Source organism: Prionailurus viverrinus, chromosome B1 (assembly GCF_022837055.1).
Source record: "Prionailurus viverrinus isolate Anna chromosome B1, UM_Priviv_1.0, whole genome shotgun sequence".
Taxonomy (NCBI): domain Eukaryota; kingdom Metazoa; phylum Chordata; class Mammalia; order Carnivora; family Felidae; genus Prionailurus; species Prionailurus viverrinus.
Genome location: NC_062564.1, coordinates 11894965 through 11918189, shown reverse-complemented (window position 1 = coordinate 11918189; position 23225 = coordinate 11894965).

Sequence of the window (23225 nt, the reverse complement as noted above, 5' to 3'; positions counted from 1 at the left end):
CTTAAGTATCTAAGTCTTTAATTTTTCCTATCATTTATCATAAATTGGGTGTAAGATTTTTTTATTTTATATAACTACTCATGAGAGAATGCAATTATTTCTTTCCATTGTTATTCTAATGGGAATTGTGGCATTTTTTTTTCTCAGATGTCTTTCCGTGTAGCTTATTTATTTGGAGATCTTCATTTGTTGCTGTCAGATGCACCAAAATAGATACTTAGGCCTTTTCTGATAAGCAAATATTGCATCCGCCCTATCCCTTCTGCTATCCATCCTGTCATGTGTTTGAAGATGACTTATTTTATTTTTTCCCGAATGTGGTAGTAGTCTATATTTAGTTCTCTATGCTGACAAATACTTTAATCCCGAAGATTAATCAAAGATATCAGCTGAGGTCAATGCGTATCTGTTGTTAACAAATGTTTAAGAAGAATAAAAGGTACCTGTTGCATTAACCTCTGCACAGCGTATCTGAATTACTTTTATTTTGGGGGAGGGCACATAAGCATGATGTTTTAATTAATTGTTTATAGTTCTGTTAATTTTTTTTGGAAAAAATAACTGAGTGACTACTTAAAAAATCTAAAAATGACCCAATATTGCTATATTTTAAAATTATTACTTTGGATTTCCTTCTTGACACACAGATTCTCTCTCTTCACACACACACACACACACACACACACACACACACACACACACACACATTTTTTTTGCTTAAGAAGATTTCTTGGTTGTTTATTTTAAGTGCCTCTTTTAGAAATACAAATACTCAAATTGTTTCAAATGTTACCTGAGGGATTCCCTCCTTAGATTTGGGGAGAATTCAAAATGACATTGAGCAAATCACCTTGGCTCTATCTCAAGCATGAAAATTTCCATTTTATTTTTAATATGCCTCAGTGCATTCAAAATAAAGCCTTTTACATTTCAAATGCATATGTGATGGGAACATACTCTAAGTCCTAAACTATGACTTCAATCAATGTGTAAAAACTTGGATGGCCTAAGGATTTTTAAATCCTCTTAAATGTCAACCCAGGCCACCAGACACAAGAAAAGTATATTTGGTTCATATTTAAAATATTACTTTCCTCTAATTAAGCAAATGTACATTATAAAATCTTTAAAGTTCTGTAAAAATAAAGAGGTTTTTACATGCATCCCATATTTTAAGCACAAATATTTATGTGAAAAGGGTAGATGAATTTAGTTATTTCTGCAAAGGCTTTGGAATTTGTCTTTTGTTAGGATTATTTTTTGTTTGTTTAAACTATTAAGGATCATTTATTTAGAAAAAGATTCCAATTTACAGCTAATGGTATAATTTAATGTGTCTCAAAATGCAACTGACCTTTATCCAATAAATTATGAATGAGTTTATAACTACTACTATGGTTCCTGGCCATTTGAAAAGGACAGAATCCAGCTCTGGAGGAAAGTATGATGATTAGCATACTGATTTGACTTTAGAGTATTTTAATGATTTGGGAATATTGCCAGAGATCATTTATGTTTTAAGATTTATGTAAAATCTTCCTAAATTCAGTTATCCCCAGCTCCTGTGTCTAGTACTTAATAGTCACTCAGTAAATATTCGTTGAAGATTTTGAAGGACACTCTAAACTGAATGCTTGAGTGTTCAATGAGTGGTCCTCTACATAATATTCTCTACAATCATTTAAAAAAGCATGGTGTTCTCATCCCCAAACATACTGTGCCACCTAAAGATCTGTGAAGCTCTATTTGTGTTTAAATCCTACTTTGCCCATCCTCAACCCTCAAGAGAGATGAGAGAAGTATACTATGTGTCACCCTTTTTATTTTTTATCCCCCCCCAGAACATTCTTTCTAACTGCCCTTCAAAGGAGACAAACCAAATGTAATGTTTTGTCTTAATATACTATGTTGAATGCACCAATTGTAGATTACTCCTAGAGATCATATGCCACACTAGACCAAAAGCCCCATGAGGAGAGCAGCTGGGTGAATTTATGGATCTGTGTGTCTATACAACCTTGCCATAACATCGGATAGATTGGAACCTGAATCTCTCTCATATGAATTAAATACCAGATGCTCAACAGTACGTACCAGGAAAAAAGAACACTTGGGTCTTGATACTTATTAAGCTGGGTGTTTCTAGGTTGGTCAGGCAGCTAAGGTAAATACAGTTAACCCCTCCACTTTTTGAAGTGGTACTCAGGAAGACATAATTGAAAAAGGACTTCCTACTGCCGGCTTATCAGTCTTGGAATGGAGCATTCTCTATTTTAGACACTAAATGGAGGGTTGAAGGATGCTAAAGAGAGTCATTCTTAGAAGATCCCTGGGTCTCGAGACACGACTGACAAAGTTAGCACATCTTTCCTGGTTTCATGTCCTCATAAGAGCCAATACAATGCCTTGACTTTTTTTTTTTTTTTTTTTTTTTTTTTGGACTGTGGTCTTGTAGGGATCCAAACTTGGTGAAAAAATGTGTAAAATTTTTTTTTTTCATAAATTTTACCTTTCTTTCCATTCCCAAAGCAGGTCATCTTTTCTGCACAGAGACTGTGTATATACTCCTTAAAAACACCAACAAATAAGGATGTATTGTTGACCCTGTTAATCTACAAACACAGAAGAGGAGAAAAATGGTGCTGGCAGTTATTCTGTCTACCCAACTCTTTGAAACCTAATCACTCACTGTCCATCTTTTTTCCCCCTCACATAAGGGCTATGAAGTGAGTTTCCTAACTACCCTTCAGCGTAACACATAACTTTCTTCAAGGAAAGAGCACTACTTCACCTTAATTGGTATTGTTTCTTTTCATAGTTGGTGCTATCACTGGCTTCATGACTTATGTGGATTCTATGAGCAGCAGATGTACGGAAAGGGCTTTAAGGTGTTTGAGACAAGGAGAGACAGGTAGTAAATCTAAAATACGAAATTAGAAAGTAATTCTGGAAGAGAATAGACCTTGCTGATTTTATTGCCATCCTCAAAGCAGACTGGGAAATGGTATAACATTCCCTTTGACCAGCAAAGTGAAATAGACAAAAGTAAATTCTACCCTAGTAATTATTTTCTTTCACTTAAAAATAGCCTTCACTTTAGCAGACAGAGACTTACAGAACAAACACCAAATATAATAAACTTCTAATTATGTGTTAATGCAGGAGATGTGGTCGGGGTAATACAAAGGGATCGACAAAGACATTAATCTCTTAGTTCAAGAATTTTCAACCTTAGTTTACTGGCACACAGCAGACACCTGCCGGCCTGCCCCACATTTAAGTTTCACCTCCCAACCATCCGGGTCCCATGGGCAGTTGATTTAAGTAAGCCAGTCACAGGATCCCCAAGATGAAAAGCATTTAAAAATTGGAAGGTACACAAAAATATTCCTCTCCCATTATTTAGGATTTGTCTTTTCTTTCCCTTTTTTTTTTTTTTTTCTGTGAGACCTTTTTAAAAACAAAGGTCATCATTTTGGATGTGAAGAAGTGAAACTTGTTAGTTTTTGGTTTGGTTTTGTTTATCACTTAAGAAAAATTTACAACAGTTGGAGTCATTCTTCATTGCCAAAATCATAAATATCATATCATGTGAAAATACGCGTGTCAAAGGATTTGTGGTGAAGGCGGCCCTTTATAAACCCCAAAATTCTAACAATCCATTACTTTAATGCATATATAAAACTACGAGGATTTTAAATAAATATATATATACTTATTTACACTGGTGGAGTTATTCTAAAGAAATTTAAAATCAGAAAACATTCATGACCTTTCATGTTGGTTTCTTACAAACCTGGGGCTGTTTTTATTCACCCTGTTCTCTCTACTATTAGACTCCCTCCACTCAAATCCTGAAATGTTCTCCAAGAATTAACTGAAGAATCGCATGCTTTATGGAGCCTTCTGTGATCTATCTCAGTTGAATGAAGACTTCCTCTTAGTTTCAATCTTTCAGCAAATGCATACCATAGCTTTTCCCAAGATCATTAATACTGGAGTATATTTCTTTCGGATCGGTTTTTTTTCAAAAATATAATATCAATAAAATAGCTATGTATTATTGATGCACAGTATTTCAGCTATAAATGTCAAATCTCCAAAGTTAGGTTGATAGGTGGAATAGTTTTTCTTCTTTACTAATCATTAAATGAGGTTGTATCTATTTTTTCTGTCTGGAAGAGCTGCTCTCCTTCTTGACCCAGAATATTCTTATTCACGTTTATGGGCCAAAGCAAATGTGGCCTCTTTTTGAAACCTCCCCTAATTTGCACCTGCATAGCCTCCCCTCTGAGCAACCCCAGCCTTCTGCTTATCTTTACGAGACATTACCATGCATCTTGACCCCTAATGATTCGTTTTCTGGCCTACCCATCAGTACCCATTGAGTTAGTTCCTCCAGAAGATGATTACTTATTTATCTCTGAATCCTCAGTAGCTAGCATAGTGATTACTCCATAATAGAAGCAAACATTTATTAAAAGTATTATTAGTTGAATGCCAGTCATAACATAAGCTCCCGTGTAATGTTCCATCCATTTAATTGTTGGTTTTAAGAACCACAATAAGGGGCGCCTGGGTGGCGCAGTCGGTTAAGCGTCCGACTTCAGCCAGGTCACGATCTTGCGGTCCGTGGGTTCGAGCCCCGCGTCAGGCTCTGGGCTGATGGCTCAGAGCCTGGAGCCTGTTTCCGATTCTGTGTCTCCCTCTCTCTCTGCCCCTCCCCCGTTCATGCTCTGTCTCTCTCTGTCCCAAAAATAAATAAAAACATTGAAAAAAAATTTAAAAAAAAAAAAAAAAGAACCACAATAAATCAAAAGGATTACTTATCACTTTGGCCCACTTCAGAAAAAAACAGTATTCAGTTTGGCTAATTCCAAAGCACTTATGTTACCCAAACTAGAGTTGAAGAAAGGACAGGGGAGGAACTTAAGAGGTAAGTTTCAGAAATATAATTGAATAGAAGTTACTGTGAAGAAGTCCATCGTTAGTGATGATTTCTGAAATATTTCTACTTTAAAATGTCCTAAAGAAGATTATGAAAAATTTCACCCTTTCTATCTTTGATCTGAGAGAATGAACTACTTCCCCTGTTTGGCATATAATGAATAATTAACAACTAAAAAATATATATACAATGGCAAGAATGAAGTTAATATAGAATTTATCCCCAAGACACAAAGAACATGAAAGGGTGGACGGTAGAAATAATCACCTGTATTGTATCTTTGAGAATGAATGTTATAAGATAGTAATGTTTACTGACATGATGCAATGATGAATTTTAACATTTCGGGAAATTTCCAACTTTTCACGGGTTTACTGGAACATAAAAAGTCCTTAAATCTAATAGTACGATAGGAAATGGACTATTCTAGTTGGCTTAGGTTATGGTGATATTTTCAAACACGATTCAAGAATTTCTGCAACCCCTTGTCTGAGATGAATTTTAAAACCATGACTTCCAAACTGCATTCCCCAGACCAGTTAAAACATCACCTACAAACTTGTTACAAATGCAAATTCGCAGGCCTTTCCTAGACCTGAGAAATCAGAAACTTGGCATGAGGTCAACAGATGAGTGTTAACAAGGACTCCAGATGATTCTGATATATGTTAAAGTCTGAGAACCACTGCATTAGTTTCACAGAAATCTGAAAATTTGTCCACAAATACTCTAGCTAGAAATTCTCAAAATAAGAAACTCATGCTCTGGTCAAAATGTTTAATCATAGGACAGTCCTCTTATCTCTTTCTCTTTTCTCTCACCCAGCTCTTTACTGCTTTGTCAAGTTTGTCTATGAGGTCTCTAAAAGCAAGGACCATTTGATTTAGAGTGGGCATCTGAGTCACAGGACTATCATTTCACTTAGAAATAACCCAATGACAGTTATTTTGACTTGTGGATCCCATGTCTACAGTTTGAATGGTTCCTCAACAGGTGACCCTCGTTTTGTTTTGTTTTGTTTTGTTTTTTTCTAATTTCAAGCTGAGACTGCTTGCCAAATTCTTTGCCCAGCTCTGGGATCTGAGAATGAGGAAAAAACCCTAAGCAGTCCCGTAACACTAGCTTCAACTTAAAAACATCAGGTTAAATGAAACAATTCAAGAGAAACAAAATCCATTCATCTCAACCTGCTACTTATCTCTCAAGCTTCTTTTACAAGTATTTATTTATTGATATGTAAATAACTTTGTCCAGAAACTCTTTGGTATTTACCATATTCCTGAAAAATAAATTTTAATGGTTAAAAACTTGTTTTAAAACAAACCATGACTTCTCATCTCTTCATTTTACAGAAAATGAAACCAAAGTTCAATATATATGTTAAATAGTTATATATGTCTTGTATATATAACTATATACAGATGCATATATGTATGTGTATACACACATTTTTCAGCAAACTTGGTTTCTGCTTTCAAGTAGATTACAAGAAAATAAACTATTAACTTTGGCTTCATTTCCTACAAAATTAAAAGTTAGAAGGTGAGTATCATTTATTGTTTTGCTTCTTCTTCATCTCAAAATTTAAAGAATTCTATGTATTCTATAATATATACACATGTGTATGCATGTGTGTATAAAGATTAGGGTAGCAGCTGGAAAATGAACACATCCATAAGATATAGTAATTGTACACTCTTTTGAAAGTTGTTTATAGGGTACTATTTTTAATCTTACAAATATCTCTTCTTATAAAAATGTAATGATGGAAACATGCTATTCCATCATCTCTTGAAAATCAGACACTGATAACATTTTGACTTTGTAATTTTTGCTCATAAATAAAATATGAATTATAAAGAGTTTTAAGTCCCAGAGGTCATAAATTTAGTGCAGAGAAAAAAACTGAATCAAGTATAAAGTGACCAGGCAATTTTGATAGTGTTATTACTATCTTTGACTTACTTTGAATACCATTAATACTTTTGTTCTATTTTTTGAGAGCCTTTAGCCAAAGCTTTCTTCCAACTGTTTTGTTTGGTTTATGACCCCTAATAAGTCCTATATTTTCTGAGTTTTTCCCTCTTTTGCTCTCCCTGAGATGTTTATAGCACTTTGTCCACTTTCAATTACAAAGTTCTGCTTCTGTTGAGATATCTATCAATTTTACTGATTCATAATCGAAATGACTTCATAAAGATAGAATTGGTCAGAGGAAAAGAGCTTTGAGAACCTGTTAGTGGAGACTCATTCTATAGTTAAGAAACTAAGACCAGGGTAAGAGTTAGAATGCAATTGTTTTTCTGTACACAATTTGTTCTTATAATTGAAACACATTAAGTCACATAAAGAATGGAATTTTATTTATGGGGAGGCAGTTTTTAGTATACTGGTTAAAAACCTAGACCTTAGTTTCAGGTAATCTTGGTTAGACTACGGGCTATTCAACTTATGTGTAATTTTTAGCAAGTCGTGTAATTTCACTAAACCTCAGTTTATATATTCTGTTATAAACAAGAATAATAATGGCTCTTACCTCAACAGCTTCAATGAGGATTGAATGAAGCAACTTTTAAAACATTTAGTACAGTGTTAGTGCCTCACACTAACAAGCATTCCACTAATGTGATCTAATGTCAAGTACCTCCCGGATTTTGTGTTCCCCTGGAGAGACTACAGATGATGTTGGTGACCTCACACTATAACTGGTCAATCGTGTACAGATAGTTCTATTACTCTAGTCATAGGAGATCATGATAATGGAAGGCAAAATGAAGTTTAAAGTCTGTACATGTCAGGCTAACTTAAAAGAACAGGCAAGATGTGAAGGAGGGATGGCATTTAGTTTCTTTCTTGAATGCCAGTTCAAATCAGTTGGTGGTGGCAGGTTGAACAGATTCTCAGGCTGAATCTCGGCACGACAGGAAAGTTGCTCAGATAATTAGGTCATAGTCATGAGAATGACAAGTCCCTGGTTCTATCTCAGGGATTCAGGGTCAACTAAAGACTAGCCACATGACCTACAACACAAAGGAATCTCAACATCCAACAGGAGAAACCTCAAAAGGTACCTGATTAGTGTGATTTTTGTCACTAGTATGCATACAAAAGTCTTCCCTGACTTTATCAATGTAATTCTCCAAGTTTGAAATTAGATTATACTAGAATCTAATTATTTACTATTCAAATCATTACTGATATTGTAAAAGCCCACTTCTCAATCTGATTTATCTAAAGAATGATTCATGTCATATTATTTCCTGTATCTCTTTTCATAGTTCCCTTGTCCCCAGAAGTGACCTTTCAATGTTTAGTTGCCTTAAGTGAGATACTCAAGTAGATTTCTACATGGGCCCTATTTGTGATGCAAGAGTTTTAACCAGTTCTCCAATAAACTACTATGGAGTCTGGATTGTATGAAAATACTAGTGAAGGGGCGCCTGGGTGGCGCAGTCGGTTAAGCGTCCGACTTCAGCCAGGTCACGATCTCGCGGTCCGTGGGTTCGAGCCCCGCGTCAGGCTCTGGGCTGATGGCTCAGAGCCTGGAGCCTGTTTCCGATTCTGGGTCTCCCTCTCTCTCTGCCCCTCCCCCATTCATGCTCTGTCTCTCTCTGTCCCAAAAAATAAATAAACGTTGAAAAAAAAAAAAGAAAAAAAATACTAGTGAAGAACAAATCATGTGAAAATGAAAAACCTATCAGATGGGCAACTAATACCTACGTAGAAGACAGAACATACAAAACGTACCTCAAATGAGAGTGTTTTTATTGTGCTTAATAAAACATAGATTGTTAAAAGTAGGTGATTCTGGAATGTAAAATAAGTATATTTAAAATTTTCCCTCAATTTTTAACATAACTTCACCCATCTTTAGTAAAATTAAAAAGGTAGATTTTTGGTGAGTGAAACACCTTTTTGTTGAAACAAAAGGTTTCGAACAGAAATAAACCTACACTATGTCTTTTTTTTTAATGTTTGTTTTTGAGAGACAGACAGAGCCTGAGCGGGGGAGGGGCAGAGAGAGAGGGAGACAAAGAATTTGAAGCAGGCCCCAACTCAGCTGTCAGCACAGAGCTGGACATGGGGCTCTCTACCCCACAAACTGTGAGATCACGACCTGAGTCAAGTCAGAAGCTTAACTGACTGAGCCATTCAGGCACCCCAAACCTATGCTACATCTTAATTCCCTAATGACAGGAGAAAGTTTTAAAAACATATTTTTATAATCTAGAAAAATTCCTTTATAAATTTTTATGATGTTGTAGATACTGTTAAGAAATATGACTAACAATGAAAATCTCCTTGACAAAGATATTTCTAAAAGGTACATTTGAAAAGAATGTTTCTCACAATGGAATCCTGATGGCTTAAATAAATTAAATACCTTTGTTTTTAAAACCATTTAAAATTATTTTTAATGTTTATTTTTGAGAGACAGGCATGAGCCTGGGAGGGGCAGAGAGAGAGAGGGAGACACAGAATCCGAAGCAGGCTCCAGGCTCTGAGCTGTCAGCACAGAGCCTCAAGCGGGCCTCGAACTCAGAAACCGTAAGATCATGACCTGAGCCAAAGTTGGATGCTCAACTGACTGAGCCACCCAGAAACCCCATTAAAAATAAAGTTTCTCATTTTCATCAAATACTTTCAAGTGATTTATGTGTAATCCAATGACTCCAACAATTTCCTAAAAAGTTTATGCTCAGAGTGATCTGTGCACTCCCATCTTTTAGCTCAACTGGCTTCATCTCCGAGTGGCACTGTGAAACTCCTAACCATAGAGATACATTTAAGGTGCCAGGAGGAGGGCGAGTGGGTTTAATGTCTTTGCAACACTTTGGTATCCCTTTAGTGTCATTAGAAAATAATTACTTATGCTGGCCAAATAACATGACAGTCTTGAATCTTAGAGAAAAATTAATCTTCTATTTTTGCTTACAAAGCTTACAGTTCATAGTGCTTGACATGACTTTTTCTATGAAGAAGGTCCAGAGGTAATCTCCTCTAAAACCCAAATTCTAACAAAGCCCAAGTCTACACTCTGTTAATTACTCATTATCCATAGGTCCCGTTATGTGGATTTGGTTTCAAGGCATACTTAGTTTTTAGCCTCAAAGTTTTTAGGCTTTGTACAAAGAGAGGGAGATAGGACAAGAGAATGGTGGCAGAAATTCTAACCCACCCAGACTGAGGAAGGCTGTGGACCATGCAAACAAGAGCCGAGAGTCTATCTCAAGAACTGCACATCAAATTCCAGAATGCACAACAGGACATTGTGTCTTAACAATACACTCAGCACCAAGAATGGGTTCAATGTGGGTTTGTTGACTCAGTGGAGAGACTGATAAATGAATAAATGAACGTGAATGAGCAAACGAATGAATATGTTCAATTTGAGGGTGGGGAATTTGAGGAAGCAGTAGCTCCTAAGGCATCACCCCCCCCCCCCGCCCCCCCTCAACCCCACCCACCATCGGCTACAGCCAAGGATGACATTCTCTCTCCATTACTGGCAGTAATAGAAAACTGGTCTCAGATCTTTAACCCCAACCATAAAATCCTCACTTCCTGACATACACAAAGAAATTATTCAAGTGACAGATGGTTCAGGACACAATGGGGCTGTGACTTATGTAGATAAAAATCTCTACTAGGCATCCTTTCCCAAGAGCACTCCTCTCTCTCTCTCTCTCTCTGTTTATAGATATAGATATAGATATAGATATATAGACATATAGATAGATAGATAGATATAGATATCTATATCTATATATATATAGATAGATATTTATATAGATATAGATATAGATATATAGGTATATCTATAGAGAGAGAGAGAGAGTACAGAAACACAATGGGGCTGTGACTTATGTAGATAAAATCTCTACTAGGCATCCTTTCCCAAGAGCACTCCTCTCTCTCTCTCTGTTTATAGATATAGATATAGATATAGCTATAGATATATAGACATATAGATAGATAGATAGATATAGATATCTATATCTATATATATATAGATAGATATTTATATATATATATAGATATAGATATATAGGTATATCTATAGAGAGAGAGAGAGAGTACAGAAACACAATGGGGCTGTGACTTATGTAGATATAGGTATATCTATATATATAGAGAGAGAGTTCAGGACACAATGGGGCTGTGACTTATGTAGATAAAAATCTCTACTAGGCATCCTTTCCCAAGAGCACTCCTCTCTCTCTCTCTCTCTCTCTCTCTCTCTGTGTTTATAGATATAGATATAGATATAGAGATATAGAGATAGATATCTACAGATATCTATCTATCTATCTATAGATAGATAGGTATCTATATAGATATAGATATATAGGTATATCTATATAGAGAGAGAGTACAGAAACACAATCAACATATATATATATATAGAGAGAGAGAGAAACTTCAATATATATTTCAATATATATATTCTATATATATATATTGAATTCAATATGTATTAGTGTTATTATATAATAAGGAAATCTCATTTCCTTTATTTATAAATTATTGTGACATAGCTCACCTTTAGCCCCCAAATCCACAAATTTGATAAGCTCCAAATTCACCACTTGCCCTTGGATGATTATGTGGTTACTCCTTCCCAATCTGTTTTTATTCTCCCAGCTAGTTAGTCATGTGTAAAGATGCTTTCACTGCAACAATATTGACCACTCTCTCAAGGGTATAAAAAATAAACCCCACTGGTGAAGGGCAGCAATTGTGTCTCCTTAAATCACTGTGATGGGATCACTGCATTTGGCAACAATCAAATAAATACTCAGTTGCTTTTATTGTTTGCTGGAGCAAAGTAATATCTTTAAATGAGCGCCTACTGTAGTTAAGGCATTAAATGATGGGCTATAAAACATCCATTGCCTGTCATTGATTCCTTCTATATTTCGTGTTTCCTAGGGTTACTTGCTTGATGCATGGGATGGCTGGATGGTTACTATTGATTCATTTGGTTCCAGCAGTAAAATCATGAGATTGATAGAGTCAAGGTCTGAAAATTACAGTTTCTTGAGTTTCATTTAAACTTCAAGCAGGGAGACATTTGAAGGAACATGGGAGCAAGAATATAGGCCATTTTCTTAGGAGGGGAGTGGGCTCTGAAAGGACCATCTCCAAAGTTGTGAAGCTTGAAGGGGGGCTCTCTGCATCTTCATTTCACAGACCAGGATACCGGAGAAACCTGTTAAAGCGGTTACCTGACAGTTCTTCAACAGTATTCTAGGAGACTCTATTGAATGGTTTTCCTTTTTCTTGGTCACAAGAACTAAAAATAAAGGCTGAAGACCAAAAGTGATGGAAAAGCAACCTGCTGTGGGTTTGATTTCAAAGAAGCAAAATGCAGCGGGACAGGATGGTGCTGATGTGGGCTGAGGTTTATGTCGTAAACCAACAGCTCCTTTCTCTGGGTGCTGGAGAGCGCTGTTCCCGTAGATGAAGCTGCCAGTTCCCCTGGGAATTATTCTCAAAAACCAGAGGATCCCCTAGGCCAGACAACATTTTACTCCTATTGATAATTCAAAGTTTGGGAAAGGTCATTGTCTATGACATAGCAACAACTCTCAGGAATTTTCAACAATTTGATTCATTGTCCACTACAGCAATGGCCTATGATCATCTTCCCTTTCCCTGACCCAAAAGGAAATGGGTGACTTCTGTACAGAAACACAATCAACAAAATGAAAAGACAACCTACTGAATAGGAGAAAGTAATTTCAAACCATGTATTTGATAAGGGGATAATATCCAAAATATGTAAGTAAGTCCTATAACTTAATAGCCAAACAAACAAACAATCCAATTAAATAGGCAGAGGACCTGAACAAACATTTTCCCAAAGATCTAGAGACAACTAGCAGATACATGAGCATCTCTAATCATTATGGAAATTCAAATCAAAACCACAATGAGATATCATCTCATGTCTGTTAGAACTGTTATCAAGACAAAACAATACAACAACAATAAATAGGCGATAACAAATGCCAGGCAAATTATAGAGAAAGAGGAACCCTTGTGCATGGCTGGCGGGATTATATATTGGTACAGCCACTTACGGAAATCAGTATTCAGGTTCCTTGAAAGGTTAGAAAATAGAACTATGATACGGCAATTCCACTTCTGGAAATACATCCAGGAACATTTACAGGAAAGATATCTGTGTCCTCATGTTCACAGCAGTATTACTTGAGATACTCAAGACATGGAAATGTTAAGCGTCCACCAGTAGACGTATGGGATAGAGAAGATGTGGTATATAAACAAAGGAATACTATCCACCTATAAAAAAAAAAGGAAGAAATCCTGCCATTTGAAATAACATGGTTGGACCTCACGGGCATGATGCTAAGTGAAGTAAGTCAGCGAATGACCGATAGTGCATGATCTCACTTATGTAGATTATAAAAACAACAACAATAAAACAGCCCCCGAGAAAGATCAGATCTGTGGTTACTAGAGGTTCACTGTAGTGAACACCAGTGGAAACAAAAATAAAAGCATGAATCCTGTTTCCCAATACAGAACTAATAGTCATCCCCTGTCAACTCCGTTTTCTACACCACGTGTTTCAGACTTACACCTGGGTTTCCCAGCTATAGGTTGCATTCTAGCATTATTAAAATGGCTTCTCTCATAGTACATAATTATTTTGACTTACTCTGGCTTCACGCTCCAGAGGAAATGGTCTAATTAGTTGCCAATTCCTGGATATCCCTATTCCGGTTTCTCCAACTTCTGAAGACAGTCCTAATTCTTGTTTTACTTAGTTATTTTTAATTTCAGTTATAATTGACATACAAATTTGTAATAAAGTTCAAGTGTGCACTGCGGTGATTTAATGTACATATATTTTACGAAAGGATTCCCTCCCACCTGGTTAAATAACACAACCATCACCAAACATTCAACTCCTACTGTTAGCAAACTTCAATTACATTATACATTGTTATCTACTGGAATCCCATGTTTTACATTAGATGCTCAGACATTTTTTTTTTAAATTTTTTTTTCAATGTTTATTTATTTTTGGGACAGAGAGAGACAGAGCATGAATGGGGGAGGGGCAGAGAGAGAGGGAGACACAGAATCGGAAACAGTCTCCAGGCTCTGAGCCATCAGCCCAGAGCCTGACGCGGGGCTCGAACTCACGGACCGCAAGATCGTGACCTGGCTGAAGTCGGACGCTTAACCGACTGCGCCACCCAGGCGCCCCCAGACTTTTTTTTTTAATTATATTCCTTACAAAGCACCTAGAAAGAAATAATGCTCTGTTTAGTGTTGGAATGTTGTGTGTATAATGTAGACGTATAAAATCAGATATATGCCATTTAAGCACATGCTTTAACCGACTAGGATACCAACAAGAGTGATATATGTTACTTATACACATGACTTAGGACTCATCAACACCCAGGAAATTAGATGCCAAAAATACACTATCAATCATACAAAATGCCAGGAAATACTAGAACTTGCACTCAAGGGTAGACTATCAGATTCTTATAAGTACCTTTCATAAAAGAGAAATGATTGAAGAGGCAAGGATCTAAGCTGCTGAAATGCAAAATCGAAACAGGAACAAGTTCCAATATTGTGCTATGGCCTTGCCTGGGTGAGCTAAACCCATAATACAGTAGGTTCCTTCATCTGACCCCCTATCTGAGGGTCTGGACTCTATTAACCAGTGCTCAACACAGCCTGGCGCTATAACACAACTCCTACCTCATTCACCCCACTCCAGCCCGTCCTCTGAGCATTTTGTCCTCTCACCGCATCACAAGGTTGAGTACAATACATTAAGATATTCTGAGAGACCACGTATGCATGCATCTTCTATTATAACCTGTTGTTAAAACCATTCTGTTTTATTGTTATTGTTGCTAACCTCTTACTGTGACCCAACATACAAACTTCACCGTGTGTATGTATGCACGAATAGAGAAAACACAGTATACGTAGGGTTCGGTACCATCTGCCATCTGAGGCATCCAGAAAGGTCTTAGAAAACATGCCCAATGGTCAGGGCTGGCTCCATGTGTTGTTTGTATTCACAGACGGAAGCTGTTCTACAGGCCCCACCAGCTCCTGCAGAAACAAAAATCTCACTGACCTTCACTCATTATTTGTTTGCCCCCAAGCCCCATCTTGCTAGAGGGCTTGCCTGAAACCACAAAACTGGCTGAAAGTTGAAGCAGTTTCTATGTCCTCACGTAGCAGATAGCGATATATAAAGAAAACAGTGTGTGCTTGTTAAGAATGCTACATAGAGAAGTAACCATATAGGTCTCTCAAGCAAGAAATGAACATGGGTGTTCTAATAGCATTTCCTTGCTTACTACAAACGGTCACGGACTATGGCACGGTGTCATTCAACAGTCATCAAAACAAGGTGCAAACTCAGAATTCTGGGTGTGCAAGATGATCTATGGAGCACAGTAAAAAAAAAAAAAGAACTTCAATTAATATATTTTATTCTTCTCCTTTTTGCCTTTAGTTTTATGAATGTTTTATAAGGCACACAATATATTAGTATAAAATACATGTGAGGGATTTATAAATATTTATACTGGGTATGAATTTTTATTTTTACTAATAGAATTCCAGGGGAGCTTGGTAATCACTGTTGACACATATGCAGATAATATGGTTTATATACGCATGTTAACCAGCCTGTGGACAGGCTGAGAACTCTACCGTCAGTAATAGTAATTGGGGGAGCACTGTAAATGTATCATTAGAAGCATAACTAAATATGAACTCCTGTTATTAGCTGCTGTGAATATTAGGAGCTCTGTTTGAAGCCGTGATATGAAGAAAATGCAAATTCTCACTAACAATCCCGGACTCTTGCTCTCCTTGTTGTCCTCCATCAGCTTCAGCTGCCATTATCCGACTGGTGGTTGGATCTATAACCCCTAGCTCCCCAGGCTAACTCATACATCACTTTCAAAAGGGCTAGCCAGAAAATTGTAGCTTTCTTTCTAGTGAGCCACATAATGATTCTATCTCACATTTTTACATCACCTGGCAGTTTACACAGCATTTTCATATCCATTATCTCATATGATATATTGCTCACCAGTCCCTGGCTTCCTGGGATTTCTATTATCCAAACCTCTCAACGTGACTTTCAAGCACTGTACTTTCCACTGATATTGTTGGGTTTTCTTTTATGTTGCCTTTCTCTGTGGACTTTCCATTCCTGAAGGGTTAGGACTACCCTCTCTCACCTCAGAAACTCCTCTCTCCTGTACCTAGCCCTCTTCCCTGCACATGGAAGAAGCCAATCTGTTTGTTGATGATTGGCTTCACACTCTTCAATCAACCTTCCTTCCTGTCAGGCAAACTCTGGGCTTGCATGGGCTCCTCTCCTTCTTGCACAGAACCTTCTTACTGCAATCAAATGGCTCCTGGAATCTCATGGATATTTTCCCCTACAACTTCTTCCTCCTTGTCTGGCTACTTGTTTGTAGTTACCGTTTTCTACAAAGGAATTATTTTCTTACCACTATTTGCATTGACTGCACATAGTTAATTCATATCCACATATCTGGCTTTTCTGAGTAAGTTTATCTCCGTGCCCGGGGTATAGGTAATTTACGAAATTATTACGGAACGTGTAGGCCCATGGTTTATGTCGGCAGTGAATGCTATTTGGCAATAACTGCTCTTTATTGTATACCGGACAAGCAGCAGTAAATTGGTTGATACAGAGGTTAGGTATTGGGGGTTATACCGTAAGAAAGGCTAACCCAAATAAAAGTAAGACCAAGTAGATGGAAGTACGTCATAGGGGACACTTGCAGTGTGTTTTCAAATTCACAGGAAGAAAAAGTACATTTAACTAATGCTGAAAAGTTTAGTATCAAAATGACGCATGAAGTTCCTACCTGTACACAACACTTACTAAAAATTACTAAAAATTCAGTCCCTTCGTTTTATAACCGCCTAATGCTTTAGTAAAAACTTTTAAGGAGAAACGAGTATTATAAGCAAACACAAAGGTTAAAAAGTAGTAGCAAAGAAGGGCAGGGGATGAATACTGGACGTTTCTCAGGCTGTCCCTCGTCACTGACAAATGATTTGCAGATGTGAGCACTGTAGCCATGGCGATGCAGTCGAGAGTCGTTTTAAAAATCAAGAAATGAGAAAAAATAATATGGGGATTCTATTGCATTGAAACAGCCCCAGCATTTTGTTCAAGGAGATGTTACAGCTTTGAAAGTAATGCTAGTGGTTCCCTTTAGCAAGATGTGACTTCGACATCCATAATTCAACTTACCTGTTCATTCAATTATGGTGGTTCTGCTGAGAGGTGTGGCAAACACATTCTCCACAGGAAAGCCTAATCACAACAAAGACAATGTTCTGAAAAAAAAAAAAATTGCTTGCCAGCTTTCAACACTCCGTCTCAAAGACTGACTTCAGGGATGCAAGTTATATTCATTTTAACTACTTCCTTCTGTTTTATAGAAGCCACTTAGCTAAAATTTAAGAGACTGAGGTAATGGGCACACCCTCCTTTATATTTTAACTATTTAACTTAAGGTGGTTAACCAGAATTTATACCTATTTAACATTTCATGATTGAATAGAAATGCCTATTATAGTTTCCAAGCACAGGTCAGCCTTTGACAAATGAGTTCCTCAAAGTGTCACACAGATACTTTTGCCTTTCACAAATGTGGTAAGAAAAAAAAATCCTAACTGCACAGGAATTTAAATGCTCTGGTATATAATATTTATGCCTTTAGGGTACAGAAAAATTGGCCAAAAGCCAGTACCTAAATAAATATTCATAGTTTCTACCCTACAGGCACTTCCATCATATTTTACTAATAAGGATGTTGTTTAGAGGCAGAATTATAAAGGTCAGAGCCTAATGAAATAGCGCTTTTAACTTTGGATGCTCCTGAAGAAGCAAGCGAGAAATTAAGAATGTGCATTCTGTTGCCTTAATGAAATGAAAGAGCCCCCAATGTGCAAAACAAACAAATATATGTTAATTACACTATGGTTGAATCCTCAGAATGTTGATACTCTAGATTTTCTAGGGCTACATGTAATTATAAAGGCCAACATCCTTTTGAAAGTGTATTTACTTCTATGTAAATCATCTGTTTAAAATGCTATTACAATATTCATAAAAGCTTTCTTGAAAATTTCGGCTTAAAAAATATTTCAAACTGTCACTCTTTCAAAGCTTCTGATCTAAATTGCATACCAACTTTTGCTCTAGCCCTTTTTTGAACAAAATTGTTTTCATTCAGTGTTGCTATCATTTAGTAGTGAAATGTCTGTGGTCCCGGCTTCCATGGGTATTTATATCATGACAGGAACTGTAACCGGGAGTTCTCAGAAATGAAGCATATTGAGCCTAGACGGTATCATACCATCCTGCCTCGCTTTTTCCCAAACCAGCAAATCGGTGACCCTCTGCAGAGGACACTGGAATTATTTTGTGAGAGGAACATGCTTTTTTGACATTATAGTGTGCCATCATTTTCTCTTACTCCCCCCACCCCCAAAGACAATATTCTGGACGGACTCAGACTGGACCATGGATCTGAACATGTCTGACACTTCCTGCATCCCCTGATAGAAGTGAGGCCTGAAAAAATATGAGGAAGTTTCTCAAAGTTCTCCCTCCAGACAAAAAGAGTAATGTATTAGGTCAAGATCATGGTATGTGTTGTGTATAATATAAATGAAGTTGTCTTGATTTATACCTACAAATAATAGTGTGTTGAAGGAAGATAAATTATACTCAAAAAGTTACTTGTATTAATGATTTTACAGAAATCGACAGGTATTTATAGATTTGCAAAATGTATTTTCCCTGTTTGCACATTTTATACTTAGTATAACATGGGTGATGTGGTAAATCAGGTGTGGAGTTTAACAGTTCACAGTTCTTAAATCACTCACTTGCATATCGAGATCCATATTCCATTATCATGAAGCTAATTTAGAGTTTCTGTCTTCTTACTTCCCTGCAAAGTATTTTCCCCCACATGGAATCCATGGTTTTATTCTAGACATTATAACCGGGCATATGAACAAGACAATGCAATTTAACAATTCATAGTTTTAAGAAATACAAAATCAAAATTAAGACATTTATTCAGCACAACATGGATTGCTATAATAGGGGTAAAACCATTTCCAGATGCTACATGAAATCAAACCTCACTGCCTCCCAAATTTTAATCTAATTGGAGGAACATGGGAAGTATTTTGAAATACCAGGAAACACTATCAATGAAAACTACTAATCTGTAGATTATGTAGAAAGGGGTTCAGAGATAGAAAATATAATTAGAGAGTACAGACCAAAAGATGCATACCAGACAGGCTGAGAAAGACATGATTTAGTATCAATGACTAAAAAACCCTTTTTTTTTTTAATGTTTTTTTTTAACATTTATTTTTGAGAGACAGAGAGAGACAGAGCATGAGTGGGGATGGGGCAGAGAGAGAGGGAGACACAGAATCTGAAACAGGCTCCAGGCTCTGAGCGGTCAGCACAGAGCCCGACGCGGGGCTTGAATTCACGGACCGTGAGATCATGACCTGAGCCGAAGTCAGACACTCGACCGACTGAGTCACCCAGGTGCCCCTAAAAAACTCTTCTTGAAACAGAGGGTCAGGCTATGGATTAGGGAGTCAAAATTTGCAAAGACAGGCTAGGGACGGACACTGAATGCCATGTTAAGACCTTTGGACATGAAAAGAATGGAAAATTATCAAGCCAGTGAAAAAATGTTTTAGAGAGAGGATGTTTTTAGTAGTGCCAGGAAAGATCCTGTAACATAAGACTGACTGGTAGACAGGAGGCAAAATTATTAGAGCTATTGCACTACTGAGTTTAAATACCAAGTCAAGAATCACGTGCAACATTTTTAACAGGGAATAATATTACAACCATTGCAATCTTACAAGTGTTTCCCTGTAATGGACCCACAGGCCAAGAAGGACCTAGAAATATTCAAGTAGATCTTTCAGCCATGAATTCAAGAGCTCTTCACACTTTGATAAGCTTGGCTATCAGTGTGCTTAGGGATTTAATCATCTTTCCAACCCTTTCATGATTCACAATGAAGTGGCCTAATTGTTCATGGGGTTTCTTTCCATCTCTGCAAAGTAACTTCTGGATTTCTAGGCACTAATCAAGATTTATGGTGCATTGAGAAATTTTGGGTATACCCTAACAAATGCCCTTATTTTCTGCAGAAATTCCTGAGCTACTTTAGGAGAGGAGACTACAATTTAACCTCCACATTTAATGGCTAGCTGAATACATGGGAGAACCAGTACAGGGAAAGGGCCTGGTTGAGACATAAGTATCATTCTGATTCTGGGTGGTAGTGTTTCACAAAATTTGTCAAAAATGTACCATATATCACATATTGTACCATGTATCATATTCTCTTACAAATGACTCATTTCGATGTAAGTTATTTTAATTATGTATAACAAGAAAATTAGCCCTTACAAGACTTTTAAAAAATCACAAAATACATCAATAAAAATGTAAAGCTTACATGTATCAAAACACCAGGCTTAATACGTTATCACTGATGATGTTGTTTAGATAAAACTAAGTTGTCACCAGCAGTATAACTATATGATTGAATTTTTCAGCGAGGATTTTCATAAATTTCACACGGCTGTGATATTGTCACAGAACAACTTAATGCAGCCAACAACTTTGTATATTCTAAGGATAGTGAAACTTCCATGAGCTCAACTTTTGGGGCTTCACATGGCTTTAAGTTACCATCAACACATTGTTTAACAGATCTCTCTTTTTGCTCTCTCCTACCCTCCCCACACGTGATTTCTTATCAACTACAGAAGTACAACTTGAAATTGCATGACACACAATATTATGAGATGGCTAATTAGGATCTCATTAATAGATTAACCTTTTAAGATTATAGGATGAAAACTCCTTTCTCCATAAAAATCCAATGGAAACCTCATGTACCTTTGAAAAAAATGGTCTGAGGTCTACTTTCTGGAGACACCAAGACTGAAAAACACACATAAAATACTCAAAAGTCATGGTGCCCCTACGTGGCTCAGTCAGTTGAGCACCCGACTGACTCTTGGTTTCGGCTCAGGTCATGATCTCGCAATTTTGTGAGTTCAAGACCCACCTCCATCAGGCTCTGTGCTCAGAGCAGGGAGTTCTGCTTGAGATTCTCTGTCTGTCTCCCTCTGTCTCTGCCCCTCCCCCAAAACATGTCTGTTTTCTCTCAAAATAAATAAATAAGCTTAAAAAAAGTACTGAACCTCCACAGTGAGGGCAGGTATTTAATTTGGTTTTGTTTTCCAGGAGCAATCATTATTTTATTTCGGTTAACCAGAGCTAAATAAGATAGGAAAATATCTTCAAGAAAATTATGTTTATGAAAATTGTACAATTTCTTTTTAAGAGTTTTTGCCTCCAAATACACGTTTCCCTCCATGAGAATAGTATTTATAGTTTTTATAACACACTCCAGATTTTCATTCTGTAAATCCATACTTTCTGGGCTTTTAGCCAAGATGTAGAAACATGCTGATAATTCTGGTGACAATTTTTGTATCACCTAGGTCATTACGATAGTTACAAATTGAGTATTTGGGTTGTATGAAATTTATCATTCCATTTAACAAAAAGAAAAACAGAAGCCTGATTTTTTTTTTCTTTATATTTCATTTCAACAGCTTCAGTTCCTTAGGAACATGAAGACTGGCCATTATGTGATTAAAGCAATGGCCCCAGTGGTCAATCTTAAATTATTATGGCAGGGTGAAAAACAAAGATTGTAAGGAATCATTTGACTTTTTTCTTTTTAATGTTTATTTTTGAGAGAGAGAGACAGAGACAGAGGGAGGGAGGGAGGGGGAATCTGAAGCAGGCTCCAAGCTGTCAGAACAGAGCCCCATGAGGTGCTCAAACCCAGTGAACTGTGAGATCATGACCCGAGCCAAAGTTGGATGCTCAACAGACTGAGCAACCCAGGCACCCCATCATTCAACTTTTAAATGAACATAAAATTCCTAATGGACACTGTTTATTAATGTAACAAGCAAGCATTTGAATATGTTCATACTTTTGTCCCCAAGTATTCTTGAATAAATTGGATTTCTCAGTTCCTCTCCATTCCTTTCCTTCATGTCCTGACAAAGGAAGAGCTGGTGTAAGGCAGGAGTGAGGGGTGACAGACATACATTGGCAGTTTCCAGCAGACTGCCGTTCACAGAATGGAACAGCCCTCTGTGGGCAGGAGCTTCTATGGCTCCATCTGGCCTGATTTCAAGGCATAATGGAGCTTCTGTGGGTACTTAAGCAAAATGGGGTGATAACCTTATGAATAAACAGAAATTAGCATGTATCCTGAGGAAATCCTAGAGCCTGGAGATCCAGTGTCTCACATTTTAAAGCAGTAGGACATACAAGTGACTGCTGACCTGCTTGAGGTAATTTGGCGATAGGACAGATGAAGCATGACCATGAGACTGGATTATGAATCTGCTGCACAAATAAGAAAATGCCATTTGGAAACTACTATCGGTTCACTTAGAGGAACATATCCGAAGGAAATGATAGAGGATGTTCAGGTTTACAAAGATGTTCCTTATGGCATGGCCATCGCTAATGAAGAATAGAAAGCAAGGTAAATATTCAATTGTGGTATGCATGTATCAGGAAACCACTATCAGAATATGGTAACATGACACCTATCAACATACAAGAACTTTCAACACATACTGTAGACAAAAAATAAATAAATAAAAATAAAAATAAAACACCCCAAAACCAAAACAACCTGCAGGCAATAAAACCATTTATCAGCTACAGTATGAGTCAATGTCCCAACTAGGAACAGATGGCACACTCAAATTTGCATAACTCTCAGATGGTTCAAGAAAGGAACCATTTGCCGCGATGTAGGTGGAACACTCACAAAACCCATGGGTTCCAGTGGGGATGTCTCCCCCACCCTAGTATGGAGGAGACAAGTGAAAGAGCCATTCCTAGAAGCTAGCAGAAGGGGCTTGGAAGCATGCATTGTCAGGAACTAAGGGCTGTGGCCAAGGTTGCTTGAGGCAACCACAAAAGGAGGGAGCCAGGGAAATAAAAACCCGATCTCACCGTCCGCTCCCCTTTTCTTCTTCTTCCAGGCTTTCTCTCACCCTGAACCAAAAGACTCCAGAAAGCAAAGGAGGTCCTTGTGCCTCTGGGGACACAGAC